A 25,074-nucleotide genomic window follows, 5' to 3' on the forward strand; every position below is an offset into this window, starting at 1 on the left:
TGAGGCGGGCATCCCCCACTGAAGCCAAGTTGCTCTTGCCACCCTCGATTCTGCACATCTTCCCACCTGCAGCTCCCTAAGGGGCCTGCCCTTGGCACATCTCCGGAGTCTGGTGATCCTACTTTCTTGAATGTGCTTCCTCTGTCTCCTGCTCGGCTGGGGGCTCCCCTAGGAACCCTTCCGCAACTGCCACCTCAGTTTTGTAAGTGCCCCTTCCTTGGCACTAAGCCTTCTCCTAACTCCCTGAGTTAGGCTGCACTTGCCTCCCTGGCTGACTGTCCTTGACTGCGGACATTGTGTCTTCTTTAGCAGACAGGGCCTGAGAACCTAGGAGAGCTCATGAAGTGTAGTGAAAACCAAACACATGATTATTGCACGTATGTTGATTGCACCATCTGTGCCCCGATTGCTATTCTTCCTGAAGCTTGCGTGTTCAACTCTAATTTCTCTGACCTACGGATTTTCTCTCCCGTCTCTCTTCCTGCCTCACCCCACCTCTCTCTCCCTCTCTCTCTCCATCCCCTCCCCTTCAAATCCTGCATTTATCATTTACCGGATCTGTGACTTCAGGCAAGTTGCTTCTCTGACCCTCATTTTCTCATTTATGAGATGAGGATTGTAAGAGTACCTAAGTCATAAGCGTCACTGTCGGGGTTAATGAAGCCAAGCACGTAGAGTACTCACAAGAAGCCAAAATAAGGCTACTATCTTGGAAGAATGCAACTTAAGAACTCTTTGGGGATTCCAGCTGGGGACTAGAGCTTTAGTGAACTGCACCAATTTTCTACTGAAAAGTAGTCCTCCATACTTCAGAGAATGGCCTTTTCCAACCAAGCACATGATTCTAGAGGAATTTACATAGAGCAAGAAGCCCAGAGAAGCCCCTGCCTCTTCAGTCTTGTTATCCAAATGAGCCTTGGCATCAGTGGGGTGAAGCTCCGGCAGCCTGGCTCACCTGTCCCTCAGACTGCTGGGAGAGCTTTTACATCCAGACCTGTCAATGATGCTGAATATTTTGAAATATGCAAAATATCTTACGACAAATGTGACCAAATAATTTACTGTTCAAACATGCAGACTTTGGAGAGCGAAAGGGGCCATACGGGTAATTACACTTAGACAACAGATAGAAACGAGGACTTTCTGGGCAAACCAGCTGGTATGCTCCTCTTACCTTTAGCTGCCAGCTCTCTGTTCTGGTGATAAGTCATGCCTCCGTAATGCCCGACTGATTTCTCCTCAAGTGAACTACATTTCAGTGGTTGTATTTTTTTCCTCTTCTCATTAACCTTCCATTTTACAGGACACACCAATCAGGACAAATAAATTTAATTATTAGGAATGATAAAGGTGAGAGAATGTTCATCTTTGCAAAGACATTACTTAGATATTCGATACGTACAGATAAGATTTGTTCTAGGCATCAGGTAGCAAGCAAACAAACTTTGTATGGAAAGTGGTGTCAGCAAAGTATAGGAGACACTCAGCACTGCAGTCATGGCTGGAAGATCTTGGTGCTCATTCAACTCTCCCACTTCTTAGCTGCAAAATGTAAACGTATTTGAGATATTTATCAACCATGGGCACTAACCATAAGGAGAGATACAGGGTGGCCAGTGAACAGTGGCAGGAGATGCTGGCCCTAAGTACCAGCCGAGCACGCAGTACGTCCGCCGGTGCATCCCCTCTGGATTTCAGAGCTGACCGACTGTAAGACTCAGTCTCCGGACTCCAGGGGCAGGATTGTCCTGTGTCGGTAACTCTCAAACCTGGGTGCTTACTTGAATCTCTTAGGGGCGTTTCCAACAACATGCTCAATCAGAAAACCAGATCAAGAATTTGATTTTCAAAAAACGGACTCATTGCTAATTCGTCATCAGCCTACTCGAGAATCATGAACTAGAGTTCTGATTAGTATCAGAGTTCTGATTCAAGTCTGAGTGTTGTAATTCCAAACAGGACGAGTAAATAATAGAGAAAATATCAATGTATCTGAGGCAGAAATAGATATTCTTCCCAATTCTCAATTTACTTTGAAGTGAGTAGAAATTGTTCCCAGCAGCCCAACTTCCTCCAGATGCTTCAGGACTTGAAGCCACGTCTCAGTTTTGAATTAATTTCACAGCAGAATTTTATTTTTATTTTTATTATTCTTTTTGATAGGCATTGCATTAAATATTTATTTATTTATTTTCTTTTTTATGTTTGGGTTTATTTTTTTAATATTTTCTATAAATTTATTTTATATATATATATATAAATTTATTTTTTATTGGTGTTCAATTTGCCAACATACAGAATAACACCCAGTGCTCATCCCGTCAAGTGCCCTCCTCAGTGCCTGTCACCCATTCACCCTCACCCCCCGCCCTCCTCCCCTTCCACCACCCCTTGTTCGTTTCCCAGAGTTAGGAGTCTTCATGTTCTGTCTCCCTTTCTGATATTTGCACTAATTTTTTCTCCTTTCCTCTTTTTAAAGATGGTAGAAAGTATGGGTGAGAAGATGCAGGCCTCGCTGCCAGTAGGGCTCCATCCCGGTTATGTGAACCATGAAAACTTACACCTAAACAACCGTATGAACCAACATTTTAGGGAAGGTGTAATGAACACAAGCTTGGGATTTCAGAAGTTTGGAAACTTCTGAGCCACTCCAGCAATTGCTCAGATATCATATTCTTTCCTTCAGTCTAGGAACAGTGAGGCCGTTAGCCTGGGGGGAGAATTCCGTGCCAGCCCCTTGAGGACATAGCCGAGGACTCCCCAACGAGAGGAGGAACACGAGCATAAAGTAGCTTCTTTGCAAGAAAACCATTACTACATACTCAGAGGCCATTTTCTTGGTTGTCTTGGTTTCACCAATTCCAAGAATGTGTGGATGATGGAACAGTAGAGCCCTAGAGTCGTGGTCCCAGGGGTGTGTGTGTGTGAAATACGGAGGAAAGTAGCTACAAGATTAAAAGTAGACAAGTGTATCAGGAAAAGGTATTTTGTTGTTGTTTTTTCAAATTTTAGTGAACTTTTTATTTTTAAATTTTATTTAAAAATAAATTTTTAAATAAAAATATTTAATTATGATGGAATCAGCATAAACCAAAAAAGAAAAGCAAATCAGGATAAAGTGTCACTGCAGGTCTTTTCTGGGCCCCAAGGACCCACTTGCTGCCACTGCCACCTCCAGGACCAGCATGGGCTTCTGAGATCCAATGAGAGAAGAGACAGGCCTGTTATTGGTTTGAACTTACTGGAAGTAGAGAAAAATAAAACGTTATTTAAAACATTAATGACAGATATATACTGTATGTTTCAAAATTTTCAGGTTTTGAACTTTAATCCGTTACATTTATTAATATTAATATTAATATTATTTATTTAACAAATATTAATATTATTTATTATTAAATAATATAATTTATTAAATTTATTAAATTATAATAATTTATTAAATAAATAATAAGTAAGCCTGTATGTATTAATATTAAATGAATATTTTAAAAGGTACAGCATAGTTTATTTCAATTATGTACATATGGCATAAAAACGGCAATAACCCGTTTATTAGAAGGTTGGATGATAAACATATGAAGCAAATCCATAACAAAGGAGAGTGTATCTACTGATATATAACAAGTAGATTTGTATTTATTTATAATAGAGACGTTTAAATTATATCCTCTAAATTAAAAATCAGACCACTGAAAATCCCTACGGTATAATCTCATTTTAATCCAACTATATGTTTTATCCAAGAGCTTGTAGAGGAATTTAGAAAATTGTCCTTTTACCTGTTTGCAATCTTTGCCCCTGGAGGAAACGCACCCCCGCGTGGGAGCAGGTTGCTGCCCAGACTCCGCAGAGCTCACCCCGTGGACACTCAGGGCCGTGGTCCCTGCTGACGGGCGCTGGCAAGACGGGGCTGGCTTCCCCCCGGAGCCCCGAGCAAAGGGCTGTGTGCCAGGTCATCTACTTTGAACCCGGGTCTCATGGGGCCGGAGTAGCCCAGGGAGGAGGAGCAGGACCCTGACCCGGGGTGCAGGGGAAGGAGGAGGGTGCTAGGGCCTCCCTCAGGTCACGGGAGTCGCCTGTCTCCCTTGACGTGGGGGGCAAGGGTCATCTCATATTTTCAAGTGAGCCAAAGGCAAAAAAGGAAGACAGGCTCAGAGGCTCGCGTGGCAGACACCCTGGCCTGTGTGTGCTGCGCGGGCGTGAGCAGAGACGGGAGCGCAGCGGTGTCCCCTGAGGTCTGAGGGAGGCGGCCTGCAGGTGCGGGCGATGCGCTGCCTTAGGTGCTTGACCGTCCGGGCTTAAGGTTCCCCTAGTGCTGACCCGGCAAAGACTTAATTTGCTGAGCGCTTGGAAACCACGTTGTTATAGTTGGCTGACCGATAGCATGCGTTCAAAGAAAGTGGCCACCTAGAATTTATTTTATGGGAAATTACACTTTCTGGCTTAGAAATGCAAATATCTTAAATGGGAGATCTCATGTTGCAAATCGTTGGTTTTATGCATCCTCACTGGAAAAATATGTGCTCCAGGAGTGAAAACTTTACAAGCTGATTTTAAAATAGCTTGGCAGCTGACATATAATTTCAACACAGCTTTAATCAAGAAACATGTACTAACAAATTGGCAGGAAAGCTTGAATTCGGTGAGTCATGCAAACACGTCAGGCTGACCACACGCTGCGGCTCCCGGCCGGAGCTCGGAACATCTACGATCGGTTTCTCTCCGAGGGACGGTAACAGTGTCAGCGATTCCGTGTGTCCACCCGAAGCAGCGAAAACCAGCGCGGCTTATGATGCTGTTGGTTTGACTTTCCCGCTACAGCCGTCTGCTGGTCTCAGCTCTCTCTACGTGCCCGTCCATATTCAGCTAAATGGATTCTTTCCTATGTTTTTATGCATGTTTTGATTTGAATACCGTATTTCTAAGGAGCGGACTTCATACCCCGGCCCCAGGCTTACTGGCTCAGAGACCGCCCCCTCTCTGGAAATGAGCTCCTCCTGGCAACCCTGGACTTGGCAAAGCCATGATTATATAACTTAGGTCACGTATAGTCTTGGACCTGTAAGGGATGATCTATACTCTGTTCTCATCCCGACTGTCACAGATGCATGAAGTGAGGCCCCGGAAAAGTCTGGAGCGTGCTCGGGTCTCCAGAGCCAAAATCAGCAGCCGGAGGAGGTCTGAGACTGCGTTCTGGCTCCCCACCTGCAGTGTTGTTGGGCTGTTTCCGTGTCCTTGGTAGATCTCATTATGAGAGCTGATGTTTTCCCTTTTCACCCAGTCCAGCAGGAGGTTGTTCAAAGTGTGTTTGTAGTAAGTCAGAAAGACCTTTAAAATTTTTTTGTTTATTTGAGAGAGAGAGAGAGAATGAGCGGGGCAGAGGGACAGAGGGAGAGGGAGAAGCAGATTCCCCACTGAGCAGGGAGCCTGACATGGGGCTCGACCCCAGGACCTCGGGATCATGACGTGAGCCAAAGGCAGAAGCTTCACCAACAGAGCCCCCCGGGGGGGCCATGAAAGACTGTTTAAGTCATTAGAAGTGATGCCAAATGAGCGAGACAAGCACGTCCCTTGGTAAAGGGCTGTGCCCCGAATCCTTCTGGCCCCATAATGATATTTGAGGTCTTGGTCTCTGCTTCTCTGCTCTGTCCATTCACCATGTCTGTCCTTCAGGGGCCCAGCTTGTGGCATGAGGTTCTATATGGCTCAGGCTTCCCTTCACATGGGCAGTTGATTTGTACTAATAAAAAAAAAATGCATGAACTGCATGTATGTATTTATCCCGAGTTTACAGCTACACAGTCATTTCTCTTCATTAGGCCAGTGTTCATACGACTTCTAGCAATTGCCTTTAGCTCAGAGAATACTTCTCAGACACACAAGCAAACAGCAAAGAACCTGACTCTAATTTTAAATGCAGTAAGCAGCAAACAGCCTGTTCCTCTATGTCCATAATGACATATTTTGATAATGAGAATAAAGGTACGAACCTTTTCTGATACCTTTCCATCTCCAAATTACCACTGGCCTATGTTAAAACGAATGTGGATGCTCTTCCTACTGTTAATAAGGTCCCTATCCTTGGGTGTTCGGTATAGAATGGGGGAAATCAGACATGGTAAATGGATTTAACAACCACAATACGGGGTGAAGTGGCTCAGATTTCAAATCCTGGAAGCATTTCCCTAAGGTCAGGGTTGGTAATATCCAGAAACAAAACTCTGAGCTCAAAGTATGTCTACCATCGATTAATCTTCGGCCACATGCGGGAGTTGGGGTGGTTCATTCTACCACCGTGTAAAACATTCCAGGAGTTCCCAGCCCTGCATGGCTCTACTTTAGACTGTCCCGTCCACGCGGGAATAGCACACGGCCCCTTAGCTTATGGCTCATTAGGATATATCTCCCTAAGAAATTGGAGTACAGCCCCCACTCCTTAGATGTAGGCTGTGTATGATGACTTTTTTCAACAAATATGTATGAAAGGGGGAAAGATTAACTTTACAGTGAAGAAAACCGAGAACCATGAGCTTAGCCAGGCGACACAGGTTAATATCAACATGACGTCATGACGATCATATGCACTCTTGATATGAGGTGAAGAAAAGGACCTCTGTGGTCTTCCTCCCAAAACCACGTAATCCCGGTCTAATCATGAAAACTAGGCGTACAGATTCCACGTTATTGACATTATGCAAAATCCCTGATCAGTCCTCCTCAAAACCACCAAGGTCAGAAAAACAAGAAAAGTCTGAGAAACTGTCACAGCCAAGAGGAGCTTAGGAAGACATGACACCACGTAAGTTGATGTTCTGAAGGAATCCTGGAACTGAATGAGGACATTAAGGAAAAACTAAGCAAATCTGAATAAAGTATGAGTTTTAGTTAATAATAATGTATCAACATTGTTCATTAATTGAGACAAATGGACCCTACTAATGTAAGATTTTATAATATGGAGAAACTGGATATTGGGTATATGAACACTCTCTCTGTTACTTTCACAGTCTCCCATAAAGTATAGATGATATAATGTATATGCATTTATTGGCTATGGTCCATTTATTTATTCAAAAAACATCTCTGGAGATGTCACCGGCTGGTGACACCAACTAGACACCTACAGCCTTCACTACCAAGGGTCCCATAGTCTTCACCGGTGCTGAGTCTAGTTGAAGGTGCCACCCAAAGCCCCTGGACCAGAGGTCCTGCTGCGGGGAAACCTGCCCCAGAGGCCTGACTCGCTGCCCCATACTCCCTGCATTGGGATCTCCAGCTCCCCACCATCAAGGGACTTGTGCTGCCATCCCTGGGTCCATGCTATTGCTATGTGTCATCCCCACCCCAGACCTGAGTCAAGGTGGTGAGCCCCAGAGACCCAGGGCCCACTGGGGTGGTGATCTGCACACCCTCAGACCTCACACACCAGCTCCACCACCACAGCAACAGTGCCTGTGCCCCGAGGCCGAGGTGCCAGAGCAGGTCCACACAGCCCTGACTCCAGCTCCACAGCTCAGAGTGCTTCATGCAAGAGGGCTGCCTTAGCTTAGCACACCCTCCCATAGAGGAAAAGGGGAACAAGAGGACCTTGGAAGACTTTGCCACCAAAGACCCCAATGGCCCTCACTACCAAATGTCCAGCAGACTCCCCCAGGACCCCTGCAGTCTGGGCCACTGAGGACACGTGCAGCGTTCACCCTACTGACCTCCGTCCACAGAGCTGCACCCCACGCTGCTCCTTCAAGCTGTGAGCTGCTTGGCTCCTGCAGGTACAGGTGTTCCCTACCAGGACTAGTTCAAAGGGCTGGGAGAGGTGCTGCACCCTCAACTGCACAGACACGAGCCAGTCTCCGTTCCCAGGGACGCTGAGCACCTTGTACTAGCTGTAACTCCTACGGGATGACTTGATGTTCTGATGACAGGCCCTTACATCCGGGAAATGAGGGCGTTCTGAGCGTGAGGCCACCAGCATTCCTGGATATGTCAGCACGTTGGCAATGATGGAAAGTCAGGAATACCTCAAGGGTTACACCAGAAGGAGGCTGGGAGACTCTCCTGTTCTATAAGCTGCAGTGATGGAGCCCCATCTAGTAAAGTCCATCACGAATCGCTCTGGTAGGGGACCCAGCCTTTGGTGCTTCTTCCGGGGGGACGGAAGGAGACACATCTGCTCTCTGTAGATACTCTGCCGATGGAGGAGGACTCTCCTGGCCTGAGCGTAAACCGTGTGACTGTGCTAGGTTCACTAAGCTCTTGTTCCGTCTTTCAAACAAAAGCAGTTCCCAGGGGGCTTACAAATTGGGAGCCAAAGAAGAGCGTCATTTCAGCAGGTGGAGCATGAAGAGCGGGCCAGGGTGCCCAGGGGAGACTGGGCCCCGAGCAGGGGGGAGACAGCATTAAGTGCAGCTGCGTGAGAGCCGACGTGCCCGCCCTGAGACCTGAGGACTCCACCGACGTCTCTCTTCGACGTAAATGCCTATTAACACACTGTGAGCAGAGGGCGACGAGAGGGCAACTCAGCTCCGTGCCAGGTGTGAGAACCAGACCTGGTGTGACTATTTTTACGCTGCGAGCTCTACCCCAGGGCGGCTGCCTCTGGTCCCCAAGGCCAGCGGGGGAGCCTGCCCCTCTCCTGCCGGCTCAGTCGAAGCGCCTCTGGAGCAGGGCCTGCGGCCGTGTGGCCTCCAGGAGCAGGGTCGGCCGTGGTTGCCGCTCACCAGGGGCCAAGTCCATCACGGAAGCACGGCGAGTCCTACTTACTGACTTCTGGGTTTCCTAGGCACATGCGTGAGCACACGCACACGCTTATCGGTAAAATCCCACGTAGCATAGAGACTCCATCAAGCGTCTGCACTGGCACCTGGGACCCTTCCTGCTTGTCTGAGCAATGTGAAATGAGAGTTCCGGAGTTTTACAGACATTTCATGGACTGAGTGATTTCAGTTACAAATAATCTCATGGAAATCCCACCGTTCACTCTTAGGGAACCCAAACTAAAAATAAACCAACAATGCTTGGGGAAAAGCAAAGCAAATTTTACTTTAAGGTGTGGAATCAGAAATTTAGTTGCCAGATTATTAGTTAAACTAACGAATAGGGGATCCCTGGGTGGCGCAGCGGTTTGGCGCCTGCCTTTGGCCCAGGGCACGATCCTGGAGACCCGGGATCGAATCCCACATCGGGCTCCCGGTGCATGGAGCCTGCTTCTCCCTCTGCCTATGTCTCTGCCTCTCTCTCTCTATCTCTCTGTGACTGTCATAAATAAATAAAAATAAAAATAAAAAAACTAACGAATAATGAGGGTTTGATTACCTCTGTGTCAATCTCTGTGCTAGGCGTGGGCCGCAAGTGTGAGCAAAACCAGATATGATCCTCCCCCTCGTGCGTTTCACTGTCTAGGGGAGAAATATGCACTAAGCAAATAATCACAAATGCAAATAAATAAATTTTCTATGATGACAAATGTAATAAAAAGAGAAGTACGGGAAGCCACCAGGTATACGAGGGGATTTGAATCGATCACGATCACTGAGGGTCCCCGGAGGAAGCCCCTAACTACAGCAAGAGGGGAATATTCTTGGCAGAGAGAGTGACAGCCTAGAGGAAAGGGAGAGGACCCGAGCAAATGGGGAGAAAACCCACAGACCCACAAATCCAGCTTCATCTAGCGTACCGGAGGCTTCGGTCACGGTCCCTCTAATCTTTTGCAGGATATTGGTGACCTGGAGCCTATCCTGAGGATGACAGCCAGGGTGATGGTGGATCTAGAAGCTCCAGCATTTTAGGAATAGTTGAGGAAATCTGGAAACAGTCTGAAGAAAATCAGAATGACCTTAAATCGTATAATGCCCTCTGTGAAAGGAAGTAAAGATTCATCTACGTTGCTTCCACTGGCAGCTAAAAAAATAATAGCGGGTAGAACACGGATGCAGGGGCGCCTGGGTGGCTCAGGCAGTTAAGCGTCTGCCTCCGGCTCAGGTCACGGTCCCGGGTCCTGGATCGAGCCCCCATCGGGCTCCCTGCTCGGTGGGAAGCCTGCTTCCCCCTCCCCCCTGCCCCTCCCCTTGCTTGTGCTCTCTCTCTCTCATGCTCTCTCCCTCTCAAATAAATAAATAAAATCTTCAAAAACTAGTTTTGGAGTTCCTAGTATGTACTAAGTGCTACGCCGAATGTTGGGGATAGAGTGCTACGTGAGGCTGGTATTCCTGAAAATCATAATTCTGGGCCTGCTTGTCATTCCTCGGACTTGAGGAACGAGACGGCCCTCGTCTGGTTCCTGTGCTTTTCCCTAAGCCACTGGACCTCACCTCTTCCTAGTTGTATTACGCTTGATGTGATTCAGCCTCTTAATTTAATCAGCTCTGTGGAGAGCGAGTCTGTACTCACTGGAATCTGACCAGTCCTTGCCCCCGAGTCAACACGGGCCACCGTTTCGCCCTGGTAAGTTCCTCAGCCTCACTACCAACCCGGAGGATGCCTGAGTGCACACACTACCTAGAAACCTAGGAATTGTTTATCGCCTTTTATAAGGGAAACAGAAACGCAAGTTTCCATATATTCTTAATTCCAATCTTTGGGTCATCTTTGGCTTTATCAGTATCTCAAAAGTGAGGAAAATCTTGCTGACCAAATCTTATCATCTTTCTATGCAATCAAATGGCAAAGTATATTTTTAACACTTCCTTTCACTCACTCAACAAATATAATTCTAATCCAATTCAAAGTTGGACAATGATCTTAATTCTAATTACTGCCTTTCCCTGAAAACATCACAAAAGGATATATCTTGCTGGTTGGCATAATGAACTGCATTTTGGAGTATTAGGAATTATATTTTTCTTGGGTTTTCCTTAGAAAGTTAAAGCCTTGCCCCCCAAACAGAAAATTGGTTTATGCTATAATCCTCTATGACCTGGTGGATATCAGTTGCTTAACGTCAAGAATGAAAACATGCGCCAAGTGGTCTTGCGACGTGTGAACGAGCTAGCAGAGTGGCACGTGCTCCCCCTTGGCCCTGAGATCGCTGCCTCACAGAGCAGGCTCTTTGAAGCTCTGATGCCACCATCTGGGCTTTGTAGCGAAGGAAAGAAACCACAAATGACTTTTTAAAAAGATAACCGCACATGCATTTTAAATACTTATCTGTGAGTTACAGTTAGAAAAAATACCTTCAGCTACATTTCCGTTTTGCATATTCTCCCAAGGTCCTAGAGCAAGTGACGTCACCATGCAAAGGGCTCTGGCTCTGCAGTCAAGACTCCCCCACCTGCTACTGGGGCCAACTATCCGGCACATAGTAAGTGCTCAGTAAGTGGTATACTAATACCATTGATATCAACACATTTTAACATTTTTTTTAATTGTGTATAATGTTGACTATATCTCATCCCAAAAATTACATCTTAGGTTGCTGTTGCTATTTCCGCCTTAAGAATATATATAAAATAAAATTTGCCTTATAATTGCCTCTTCTTTGTTTTCTCAGGATGAAAATATGACAATGAATTTAAAAGAAAAAATAGTTCTTGAATATTATTAGCCTGAATCAATGCAACTTATCAAATCACACGTAAGCTTTTATTGAAGGGAATCAAGGTTTTGTGACAACTCTTAAACCTGACCCATAAAAGCTAATAAGCAGGTGAAGAAGTTTAAGTCCTTAAACAAGTCACAGTGCTCTAAGATTAGATAACAAGATGCAAATGAACAAAGGTTTTCAACTCTTGGAGACTTTGATAGGAATTCTAAGTTGGGGAAAAACTGAATTATGCAACATTAGTGCAGGAAACATGTGCCAGCAATTTAGACTGGAAATACACACACAGAGAGAGCTATATATAGCTATTAAAAAATAAAATATTCTCAAAGGTAGAGAAATATACAAAATACAAATACGTATCCCATATAATCCCACATATGAAACAACCATTCTGAATCTGTTTTACAAATCATAGAGTTAATCTATGGATATAAATAGATAGACTATTATCACAAGGAACATGTACCTGCACATACTGTTTTATATCTTGTTTATGTGATTCACACATATTATGGATGTGATTTTTAAAGAAAGATGGAATTTACCAAAATTCTAGAATCAGCTGAATTTCATTTTTATGCCTTGGGCAATTTTTAGTGGAACATCTCTTTCAATAAGCTTAAGGGATAAGCCACTTACAGTCCTAGGACTTAATAAAATAATGCTCACCTAACACAAATATAGAGTTGGAAAGCTTTTCATGCCAGCTGTCTAGATGTTTTGTCTACATAAATCTGAACAGGTAATAATGTGGAAACACTTGCATATCTGTGGGAATTTATTTTTTATTTTATTCCATTTTTAAATGGAATTATTGGAGTAATGTGGAAACTAAATTATCAGTATCAGTGAAGAATATTTTAAATTTTGTCTGCCTCACCAGGTGGTGCTAATTTTCATAGAACATTTGATTTGCTTTCAGGAAACTAAAAATAATCAACTTTGCTAATTTCTTAGCTGTTCCAAACTAAGCCTAAAAGTCAAGATAAATTAAGGATGAAGAGCCTTTCAGTATTTGGATAAGTTGACAGTCAACCTGTAAGTCATTACTTTAAAGTACACACTGATTACATGTGTATAGAACCAGGTTTTCAAACAAGCCTCTACCATTTACCCTAATTGTAAGAATTTCTGTTAGTGTAACATCTTGGCACAGCCAGCATTGGTTTTTGTCAGCTCATAAGTATCCTTTACCTTGAAAAGTTTATACTATTCCTCTGTGGACACCCTCTTACCAAAAGAAAAGAAAACAAAACTTCTTAAACGTTACATGCCCAATCAAGTCACTAAGCAAAAAGTTTACAGTGGTTTTCCTAAGAAAGTACAGCCAGGTGGTTCAAGTCACTAGCGTAATGGGGCCGTGAAAATGTCAGTATTATGCAAATACTTCGCAAAAGAAGTTAAACAACATACATTTTATAGTTAGTTCACACGTTTCCAACTTGTTACACCATTCTGTCAGCACAGGATCAGAAGACAATTTAAAAAAAATCATTTTGCAGAAAAAAAGTTCTAGATTAATAAGCAATATTGTATTTCTTTATTTTTTTTAAAGTCCGTTTCTTTCTCCTTTGGGGCTCACTGACTAATATTCATTTGAACTATTAATCAGGAATGACACGTAACACAAGCTGCCTACAGTTCCCGATCATAAATCAGTTTAACAATTAGAGAGAGTTTTGCTTTAAAATGTCATAAAAAGTGTCAATACAATTTACGTGGCGAATATGGTCTTGTTGTTTAGCTTGTGAGGACACTTTACTCTCAGTACTGAGACATGATAATAAGATTCGTACAAACAGGGACACCCGGGTGGCTCAGTGGTTGAGCGTCTGCCTTTGGCTCAGGTCGTGACCCCCCGGGGGTCCCAGGATCGAGTCCCTCGTCCGGCTCCCTGCATGGAGCCTGCTTCTCCCTCTGCCTGTGTCTCTGCCTCTATGTCTCCCATGAATAAATAAATAAAGTCTTTGAAAAAAAAAGATTTGTACAAACAACTATTCAAATATCTGTTTTAAAATTTAATTTAGCAAGTCTCCAGGCAAAAGACCAATGGAAAAACCCAGTAAAGCTAGTCACGTGGTTGTAGCACACCTACCGTAAGACAGCAAGCAGGCTAAGTGATATGCAGGCAAGATCCCATTTCATCCTCCTAAGAATCCTATAAGCTACAGTTGTTTCAAATATGGAAACGGAGGTACAGAAATTCAGTAGCCTGACTCCAGAGGCAGTGTCCTTAATATCTCCATGATTTTATATGGACCAAGGGAATGTAAATGCTGCTTTTTAGTTACTTTTCTCTCTCCTTCATGCTTGATTCGTTAGTGCCACACCATGAGGGGTTGTTCAGGGAAGGAAGTAACACTGTAATTTTGGAGCCTGATAAATTAGAGGTGGCAGGTTTGGTGCTAGAGCAGCAATTTCCTCTCTCTCAATTGACATTCTGCTAGCATATGCTGTTACTAAGAAGAAAATCAAATCCCAGGGAAGGACCTCATGGTCTGAACGATAGGATTCAGACTTAAAATAGAGAATTCTCCATTTTCTTTAAAAAATTAGTACAATTAAAAAATTGTTTCTAAACAGAAACACTATTATCCAATACTATACTTTAAACGAACTATATCTGGTTACAATTTAATCCTTTCTGTATAATCCCGAACTACTGATTCATGGTCATGGTCATTGAAGCTCACCTTGAATCCTGTTTTGGAGCCAATCCTGTTCCTCTGGTTTGCATGTGCTGCTGGGGGTTCATGTCATCTTGCCATAAGACATGTTTTGGCAAATGTCACTTCAGTCAACAAAGGAGTTTAGCTGCCTGAAGTTGATGCTTCTGGATTCTTTAGCTTAACGAATCATTCACGTAACAGTGGCTCTTTACAATCTCCTCCCCAAGTCCTACAGGAGCAACTATCCACAGGTATAAACCTGAACAACAACACAAAATCAATTTGGTAGGAAAGAAGTGGAGGAGGAGAGGAGAGTAGGTTAGAGAGGGAAGGGGAGGGTATGAAGGGAAAGGGAGAACCTGAGAAAAGCAGAACAGGACACTGAAGTCAGTGTGGCCTTCCTCGCAGGCCCGAGTCTAGGACAGCAACCAGAAGAACCAGCTGCCCGGCCGGCCGGCCCAAGTCTCCCCCAGAGAGGTTGAGGATGCCTCAGGGCTGTCTCTGAGCTCTTACCACCCAGTGACCATGTATCTACATTTACTGAGGTCTTTATTTCTCAATATGCTTTCAAGTTTGTTTAGTGTCCTTTCATTTCATCCTGTAGGACTCCCTTGAATATTTTTTCTTTTTTTCAGATGCAGTGGTCATGAACTCCCTCAGCTTTCGTTTGCCTGAGAAGTCTCAACTTTGCTATCACTTTTGAAGCATACATTTGCTGTATATAGGATTTTTGGTGGACTTATTTTTTTCCTTTAAGCATTTTGAATGTATGGGCCCATCATCTTCTGGACTCCAATATTCTGATGACAAATATGCATATAATCATATTGAGGATTCCCTGTATGTGACAAATTACTTCTCTCTCGCTACTTTCAAGATTCCCTCTTTCTCTTTGATTTGGTTACATATCAATCTCTTTAAGTTTATCCTAACATAAATAGTTGAGCTTCTTGCATGTTTATATTCATGTCCTTCAGCAATTTGAGGAAGTTTTCAGCCACTATTTCTTAAAACGTTCTTTCTTCTCCTTCTGGGACTCCCATGAAGCACATATTGGTCTGATTAATGTTGTCTCAAGGGTCGCTCAGGCTCCATTGACGTTTCTTCAGTCTTTTTCTGTTCCTCAGACTTGATAATTCCCATTGTCTTATCTACAATTTTGCTAATTCTTTCTTCTGCCCACTCAAATCTGTCTTTGATTCCCTCTGATGAATTTTTCATTTCAGTTATTGTACTTTTCAGCTCCAGAAATATTTTTGGTTTCTTTTTCAGTTTTATATATCTTTATTGATATTTTCATTGTGTTCATACATTGTTTTCTTTTTTAAAAGATCTTATTTTATTTGACAGAGACAAAGAGCACAAGCAGGGGGAGTGGCAGGGAGAGGGAGAGGGAGAAGCAGGGGACTTGATCCCAGGATCCTGGGATCATGACTTGAGCTGAATGTAGATGCTTAACCACTGAGACACCCAGGCATCCCCATATATTGTTTTCTTATGTTCTCCGTGTTTTCTTTTAGCCCCTGGTGATCTTTAAGACAGTAGCTTTAAAGTCTTTGTCTGGTATGTCTGCCAGCTGATCTTTCTCAGAGATAGTCTCTGTTGTTGTTCCCTCTGTATGGTCAGTCATACTTTTCAGTTTCTTTGTATTTTTATCATTGCTGTTTTTATTGAAAACTGGATGTTTTAATATCATCATATCATAACTCTGAAAATCAGATTCTCTCCCTTCCCTTCTCCCTTTGCTGTTTGTTTGTTTGGGTTTTTTCGCTATCACAAAGTGGGGCACTTTATGGTAGCAAATGGCTTTTGAAGTGGGTGATAGAGCCTGGATGAGTTTTGAAGTGCCTTCTAGAAAAAAGCCTATATTGCTCTCAAGAGACAGAAAAAATATGGATGTTAAAGGCACTACTGTGAAGCCTCAGAAAGTAAAAGGGAGAGCTAGAGAGAAAGCCTTCATATTCTTAGAGAATATATAAATAATCATGAACAGAATGTTGATAGAAACATGAACATTAAAGTCTCAGATGAGTCTCTGGTGAGTCTCAGATGTAAATCAGAAATGGCTATTGGGAAATGGAGAAAAGGTAATCCTTGGGATTAAAGTGGCCAAGAAATTGGACAAATCATGTTCTGGTTTTTCCTAGAAGATAAAATTTGTGAATGATAAAATTGAATATTTAGCTAATAAGATTTCTACACAAAATGTTGAAGATGCGTCCTAGGTCCTTTTGACTAATTATAGTAAAATGCAAGAGGAGAGACATGAATTGAAGGAATTGTTACACAAAAAGAAACCAGAATTTAGAGACTTAGAAAATTCTCTGCTTATCTGTATTGGAGAGAGAGAGGGAAATTACTTTCTAAAGAGAACACTGAAGGTGTGGTTGAACTATTCGATAAGATCAGTATGCCTTGAACAGCAAATTTAATCAGCCACCTCAGCAGAATCAGGAATGAAAATTAATTATATGAACAGAAACAGTGCCAGTTCTAACTGAAGGAAAGGGAGATGTGACAAAATTAAGGAAGGCTGTTGGATACCTAGATGCTGCAGGACAGGACAGTAAAGGTATTCAACTGTGAATATGTGCTAATATTCAAGAGCTCATCAGGGTGACCTCTTGGGTTTCAAATGTTGTGGCCACAGTTGAGGTTTCAGCGGGCCACGCTGTTGCCACCGGAAAGCTGGGGACGTGACTTCTCAGAGCCTTAAGGGTGGGATCCCACACCCCATAGAGCTACAAGCCCCTTGCCCCAGTAGGTCCAGAAAGCAGGACTACCACCCCAATGAGTCAGGAAGGCAGGAAATCAAGCAAGAAGGTTATTCTCAAGACTTGAGATCTTACACAATTTGCCTTGTTTGGGGCCTATCATACCTTTATTTCCAATTTCCCCTTTTTATAATGGGAATATCTAACCTATGTCTTATCACCACCCCATTATATTTTAGAGAGTACATAATTCTCTGATTTCACAGGTTCACAGCTAGAGAGGAATTTTGCCTCAGGATCAATCATACCTCAAGTCTTACCATACCTAATTTAGATGACATTTAGATGAGACTTAAGCTTTATACTTTAAAGTTGATCCTGTCATTGCACTGCTAGTTATTCACCCAAAGAATACAAAACTAGTAATTCAAAGGGATACATGCACCCCAACATTTAAAGCAGCATTATGTACAATAGCTAAATTATGGAAACAGCCAAAATGTCCATCGATTGATGAATGGATAAAGAATATGTACGTATATATACATAATGGAATATCGCTTAGCCATAAAAAATGAAATCTTTCCATTCGCAACTACATGGATGGATCCAGAGAGTATAATGCTAAGCAGTTTAAGTCAGAGGAAAACAAATACCATTTTATTTCAATTATATGTGGAATTTAAGAAACAAAATGAAAGAGCAGAGAGAAAAGAGAGAGAGAGAGAGAGACAAACCAAGAAACAGACTCATTAGAGAGAACATACTGATGGTCACCAGAGGGGAGGTGAGTAGGGGATGGGTTAAATACATGATGGGGGATTAAGAAGTGCACTTGTTGTGATGAGCACTGGGTGATGTATGGAAGCATTGAATCACTAAATTGTATTCCTAAAACTAATATTACAATGTATGTTAATGAACTAGAATTTAAATAAAAACTTTTTAAAAAGTTGATGGTGGAATGAGTTAAGACTTTGAGGGCTGTTGGGATGAAATAAATGCATTTTGCATGCAGTAAAGACATAGATTTGGAGGGGCAGGAGCACAATGTTACAGACTGAATGTATGCATCACCCCCAAAATCCAAATTCATATATTGAAATCCTGATCCCCAGTGTGACTGTATCTGGATCTGAAGGCCTATAATGAAGTAAAAATTAACTAAGGTTTTAAGGATGGGGCCCTGATATGATAGGATTAGTCCCCTTTTAAGAAGAGACACTAGCTCACTCTCTGTCCACCATGGAAGGACACAGTGAGAGGGTGGCTGTTCACAAGCCAGAAAGAGAGCCCTCACCAGAAACTGACTGTGCTATGCCCTGATCTCAGACTTGCAGCACCTAGAATGGCAAAAAAAAAAAAAAAAAAAGAAAGAAAGAAAGAAATTCTGTCATTTAAGCCAGCTAGTCTATAATATTTTGTCATGGCTGCCTGAGCAAACTAACACAGTGCCAAATAACTTACTTCAGAGCATATTGTAGGAAATATTTTATGTTCCTTAAGGGATTTTAGGCTGTAGAAAGAACCAAAGAGACAGATATATCCTGCTATGTAAAAGCACCAATAAAATCCTAAATGAGGGGCCCAGCGTAAACATCAAATTATAGAAAATGGTCATGCTTCAAATACGAATTAGAAAGTGATCCACACTTTTGTGTTAAAGAGAGTATCATGTCTCAAGAGGATGATCTAGAAAAAAATCCCTATAGTGTAAGCATAATTCTTATTTACTTTTAGACTTAAAAGGAAACTAAAGAGCAATGTTTTTTGATAAAAGAAGTTTTCTAACAATAATTATAATGAAAATAATTAGGGTAACAATAAGCACTTGCATTTCTATTTTATCTCACTTTGTTGGAAAGAAAACATACATATATTTAAACAAGCAGGTATTTAGCATCTGTTTCACGCCAGCTGTTGTATAAACCCTGCAAGTAAAGTGGAAGTGTGCTATTTCCCTCGTGAAGTATATTTCATAGCAAGAAGTGAGATAGACACACACATAGTTTACTCCATAATGGGAAACAGCCACTAAATAAGTTTGGTCAATTCTGTGACAGGAGTAATTAAATAAATCTTATGTAAGAAGGGAGAATTCACAAAATCTCATGGCATTTTAGAGAGTTATTTAAATAAATGTAGGCATTTGTTGGGTGAGGAGGATATATTAGTTATCTTCTGGATATAACTAACCATACATGAATTCATTTGCAATCAGAGATCTTAAGTAGAAGAAGCTAAAGAGTCAAATTATTCACCTAAAATCATTTCCTCTAATATAAGAGTCGATGCTTAAGCTCTGGTCTTCTGATGCCAAATCTGTCAAACTTTCACTATTGGTAACTCATGAGTGTGGTAGCACTTTGAGATGCTGGCTCCTTCCTTATGACAGAGGATGCTGCATTACTTATCTATTGCATATCCAGTCACTCAGAAAGACAAGACACATTTGTTGTCTCTCATCCTTTATACTGTTCAGATCTTGGGTTGTCTCGAGTGGCTGTAGTTATATGTCAACTAAGGCTACAGTCACCTGAAAGTTTGAATGGGACTCAAGTATTGGTGCTGACTGTTGTGGAGGCTTTAGTCCTCTGCTCATGGACCCTCTAGAATGGTGACTGGGTTTTCCAGAGAAAACAACCCAGCAGGCCAAAGTAGGAGTAGCAATGCCTTTAATAACCTCCCTTAAGCTCCCAGTGCATGGAGCCTGCTTCTCCCTCTGCCTATGTCTCTACCTCTCTCTCTCTCTCTGTGACTATCATAAATAAATAGTTAAAAAAATTAAAAAAAAATAACCTCCCTTAAAAGCACACTGCCTCCAAATTATATGGATCAGATAAGGCCAGACCTGAGTCAATGTGGGAGAGAACTAGTCAAAGGCATGGCTATCAGAATGCATATGTCACTGGGGGGTTGGTGCACAGGTCATCATATTCATATTTTACAAGTAATAATAATTTTCATCTGGCTAGAACAAACAATTCTATATAACAAAAATAGCTAATGCCTTAAAAAGCTTTTATAATTCTTGAGAAAGCATGACTAGGGATGTCAAGATTACTCCTATGGGGAGCAAGTCTTAAGAGGCCCCCATAATTTCATGAGTTTTGCCACCAGGATTTCCACCAGGTACTCACAGTGAGGACTGGAGGACAATTCCATTACGCTTCCAGTAGATAGACAAAATAGCAACCATTTAGAAATATGTCTGGGGAAAAGTAACCAGTAGGAAGTTCACCCAGAGCATTCTGTTCACCATCTGACCTCAAGGAAAACTCCTTTACCACAGCCAACCCACTTTGGGAAGGAAAATACCAACCCCAGCCTTCCTGTTTCACCGAGTTTCTCAGAAAAATGCTGAGAAGCATATTTGAAGCTTGCAGCCAAGGGAAACAGGCTCACAAAAAGGCTGTGATATAAACACAGTATTATGGAATGTTTGTTTTCCACCCATACTTTGCCATGGCAATAGGGCTCCTGTGGGGAGGTGACAAGTGAAAGAACTCAAGCCTCAGAACCAATTTAAGAAGTTCACTTGATGGGATGAGCACTGGGTACTATACTATATGTTGGCAAATTGAACTTCAAATATATATATATATTAAAAGCAAACAAACAAAAAGACGTCCAAAGAAACCCAAAGACATCAGGGAACACAAAAACAAGGAAACCAGTGAAAATTTTACCTTCCACACCTTCAGCTACAGCAAGTAAAACAGTTTAACTCCTAGCCAGACACACCCAAGTGCTCACAGTAATGGCCTATTCATCTCAATTCCTTTTACTATATGCATCATGTCCCGCTTTCAGCATAAAATTACAAAGCATGCTAAAAAGCAATGCCCAATCTGAAGAAACAAGTGAGCATCAGACCCAGACTCAGATTTGGCAGAGATTTTGCAATTATTAGACTGGGAACCTAAGACAGCTATGTTAGTATACCAAGGGTTCTAATGGGAAAAGTGTACAAGTTACAAGGACAGTTGGGTAATGTAAGTAGAGCAGTAGAAACAAAAAAAAGAAAAGAAAAGAAAAAAGAAAGAAAGAAAATAAAAAGAAATGGTTGAAATAAAAATTTATAAAACATAGTAATAGAAAAGAAGAATGCCTTTTGTGAGCTTCTCAGTAGACTGGAAACAATCAAGAAATTTAAATTGACTTGAAGATACATCAACAGAAACTTTCCAAACTGAAATGCAAAGAGAAAAAACACAGAAAAAAAAAATAGAACATAGTATCCAAGAACTGTGGAACAATTACAAAGGGTGTAACATGAGTAAAACAGGAGCACCAGAAGAAGAAAGAGAGAAAGGAGCAGAATAAATATTTGTAGTAATAATGACTGGCTGAGAATTTCTCAAATTAATGACAGACACCAAACCGTAGATACAGGAAGCTCAGAGAATACCAAGCTGAATAAATGTACACCGAGGCATATCATGTTCAAACAGCTGAAAACAAAACAAAACAAATCTTGAGAGCAGCCAGAGGGGAGGAAAAAGGAAACACCTCACCTGTGAGAAACAAGAACAAAATTACACTGAGCTTCTATTCAGAAACTATGCATGCAAGAAAAGAATGGAAGGGAAATACTGAAAGTGTTGATAAAAAGCCCCACAATCTAGAATTCTGTATCCAGCAAAATTATTTTTCAAGAGTGAAGAAGACTTTTTCAGACATACAAAATCTAGCAGAGCTGATTTGCGAGTCTGTTAAAAGAAGTTCTTTACAAAGAAGGAAAAATTATTTAGATCAGAAACTCGTATCTACATAAAGAGCATTGAAGAAGGAATACATGAAGGTAAAATTAAATCTATTTTACTAATTCTTTTTTAAATTTTACTTATTTCTAAAAGTATGTTGATCTGATAGCCTTTTCCAAAACAATAATAACAGCAATGCACAAGATTATTAAAGGTTATGGAGTGAAATAAATAACAGCAGTGGTAAAGGGACAGAGAGGGGGTGTGGGGTGCTCAGTTACAAGCTCCCTGTGCTGTCTGGGAAGCAGGACAGTGTTATTTGAAAGTAAACTTACCCCTTTCATGATTGGATTGTTTGTTTCTTTGGTGTTGAGTTTAATAAATTCTTTATAGATCTTGGAAACTAGCCCTTTATCTCATACGTCATTTGCAAATATCTTCTCCCATCCTGTAGGTTGTCTTTTAGTTTTGTTGACTGTATCCTTTGCTGTGCAAAAGCTTCTTCTCTTGATGAAGTCCCAATAGTTCATTTTTGCTTTTGTTTCTTTTGCCTTCGTGGATGTATCTTGCAAGAAGTTACTGTGGCCGAGTTCAAAAAGGGTGTGGCCTGTGTTCTCCTCTAGGATTTGGATAGAATCTTGTCTCACATTTAGATCTTTCATCCGTTTTGAGTTTATCTTTGTGTCTGGTGCAAGAGAGTGGTCTAGTTTCATTCTTCTGCACGTGGCTGTCCAGTTTTCCCAGCACCATTTATTGAAGAGACTGTCTTTTTTCCAGTGGATAGTCTTTCCTCCTTTGTCGAATATTAGTTGACCATACAGTTGAGGGTCCACTTCTGGGTTCTCTATTCTGTTCCATTGATCTATGTATCTGTTTTTGTGCCAGGACCACACTGTCTTGATGACCACAGCTTTGTAGTACAACCTGAGATCTGGCATTGTGATGCCCCCGGCTATGGTTTTCTTTTTTAAAATTCCCCTGGCTATTCGGGGTCTTTTCTGATTCCACACAAATCTTAAAATAATTTGTTCCAACTCTCTGAAGAAAGTCCATGGTATTTTGATAGGGATTGCATTAAACGTGTACATTGCCCTGGGTAACATTGACATTTTCACAATATTAATTCTGCCAATCCATGAGCATGGAATATTTTTCCAACCCTTTGTGTCTTCCTCAATTTCCTTCAGAAGTGTTCTATAGTTTTTAGGGTATAGATCCTTTACCTCTTTGGTTAGGTTTATTCCTAGGTATCTTATGCTTTGGGGTGCAATTGTCAATGGGATTGACTCCTTAATTATCTTTCTTCAGTCTCATTGTTAGTGTATAGAAATGCCACTGACTTCTGGGCATTGATTTTGTATCCTGCAACACCACCAAATTGCTGTATGAGTTCTAGTAACCTTGGGGTGGAGTCTTTTGGGTTTTCTATGTAGAGTATCATGTATCGGCGAAGAGGGAGAGTTTGACTTCTTCTTTGCCAATTTGAATGCCTTTTATGTCTTTTTGTTGTCTGATTGCTGAGGCGAGGACTTCCAGAACTATGTTGAATAGCAGTGGTGAGAGTGGACATCCCTGTCTTGTTCCTGATCTTAGGGGAAAGGCTCCCAGTACTTCCCCATTGAGAATGATATTTGCTGTGGGCTTTTCGTAGATGGAGAGGATGTGGAGAAAGGGGAACCCTCCTACACTCTTGGTAGGAATGTGAACTGGTGCAGCCACTCTGGAAAACTGTGTGGAGGTTCCTCAAAGAGTTAAAAATAGACCTGCCCTATGACCCAGCAATTGCACTGCTGGGGATTTACCCTAAAGATACAGATGCAGTGAAACGCCGGGACACCTGCACCCCGATGTTTCTAGCAGCAATGTCCACAATAGCCAAACTGTGGAAGGAGCCTCGGTGTCCATCGACAGATGATGGATAGAGAAGCTGTGGTCTATGTATACAATGGAATATTCCTCAGCCATTAGAAACAACAAATACCCACCATGTGCTTCAACGTGGATGGAACTGGAGGGTATTATGCTGAGTGAAGTAAGTCAATCGGAGAAGGACAAACATTATATGGTCTCATTCATTTGGGGAATATAAAAATAGTGAAAGGGAATAAAGGGGAAAGGAGAAAAAATAAGGGAGAAATATCAGAAAGGGAAACAGAACATGAAAGACTCCTAACTCTGGGAAACGAACTAGGGGTGGTGGAAGAGGGGGTGGGGGTGACTGGGTGGCGGGCACTGAGGTGGGCACCTGATGGGATGAGCACTGGGTGTTATTCTGTATGTTGACAAATTGAACACCAATAAAAAATAAATTTATTTTTTAAAAAATGAAAGTAAACTTACTTTCCTTTCAAATGTATATTGAAAACTCTGTTGCAACTATTTAAAGGATGGTTTAAAGTACAATTAATATTCTAAGAAAAGAGACAAAGTAGAATCATTTAAAATGCTTGTCATATAAACCCAGAGTTAGGAATCCTGGCTCATGAGATAGTTCCATTTTTGAGTTATGAGGGAACTTCAGACTGCTTTCCATAGGGCCTGTTCCAATTGAGATCCTGATTTCAATTCTTTTGGATAAATATCCAGAAGAGAGATTTCTTGAATCATGTTATGTATTTTTTAAGATTTTATTATTTATTTATGAGAGATACAGAGAGAGAGACAGAGACACAGGCAGAGACAGAAGCAAGCTCCCTGCGGGGAACCTGGTCAATCCTGGGACCCCAGGATCATGTCCTGAGCCAAAGGCAGATGCTTAACTGCTGAGCCCCTCAGGCGTCCTGCATCTTATATATATATTTTTAGGAACCACCATTTTCTATTGTGGCTGCCCCATTCCTACCAATAGTACTCAAGGGTTTCCATTTCCACTGATACTTACCTTTTTTTTTTTTTTTTAACATGACAACCCTAACAAGTATGATGTGATGCCTCAGTGTGGTTTTGATTTACATATCCCTGATGATGAGTGATTTTGAACAACTTTTCATGTTGGCCATTTGTATGTCTTCTTTGGAGAATGTCCCTCAGTTGTGTTTGTTTGTTATGTTTCCTCCTCATTTGAGTCATATCACACGTCTTTGGCAAATAAATCACAAATGGGATACTATGTCCTTCCCATGCCTCCTATGGGATGGTACATGATTTCAACTTGTCCCATCAAATTTCATGTCAACTTTGATTGCTTGCTGAAAGTCATATCTGTTGGACTTCTCCACTGTAAAGTTACTATTTTTTTTTTCCTTTAAGGGGAATAAGCACTAAGCACATAATAATTGGTCTGTAATCTTCAACACTGGCAGGTGTTAAAAGACAAAGTTACAAAAGACAAGCAAAAGCTGAGATTTTTTAATTTGAAAGTAAAATAATGTCTATCTTATTTAACCAACCCCCTTTTTGTATATGAAAACCTATTCCCAATGAATACCATGATTTTACTAAGC

This window comes from Vulpes lagopus, chromosome 5, assembly GCF_018345385.1.
Source record: "Vulpes lagopus strain Blue_001 chromosome 5, ASM1834538v1, whole genome shotgun sequence".
NCBI lineage: Eukaryota > Metazoa > Chordata > Mammalia > Carnivora > Canidae > Vulpes > Vulpes lagopus.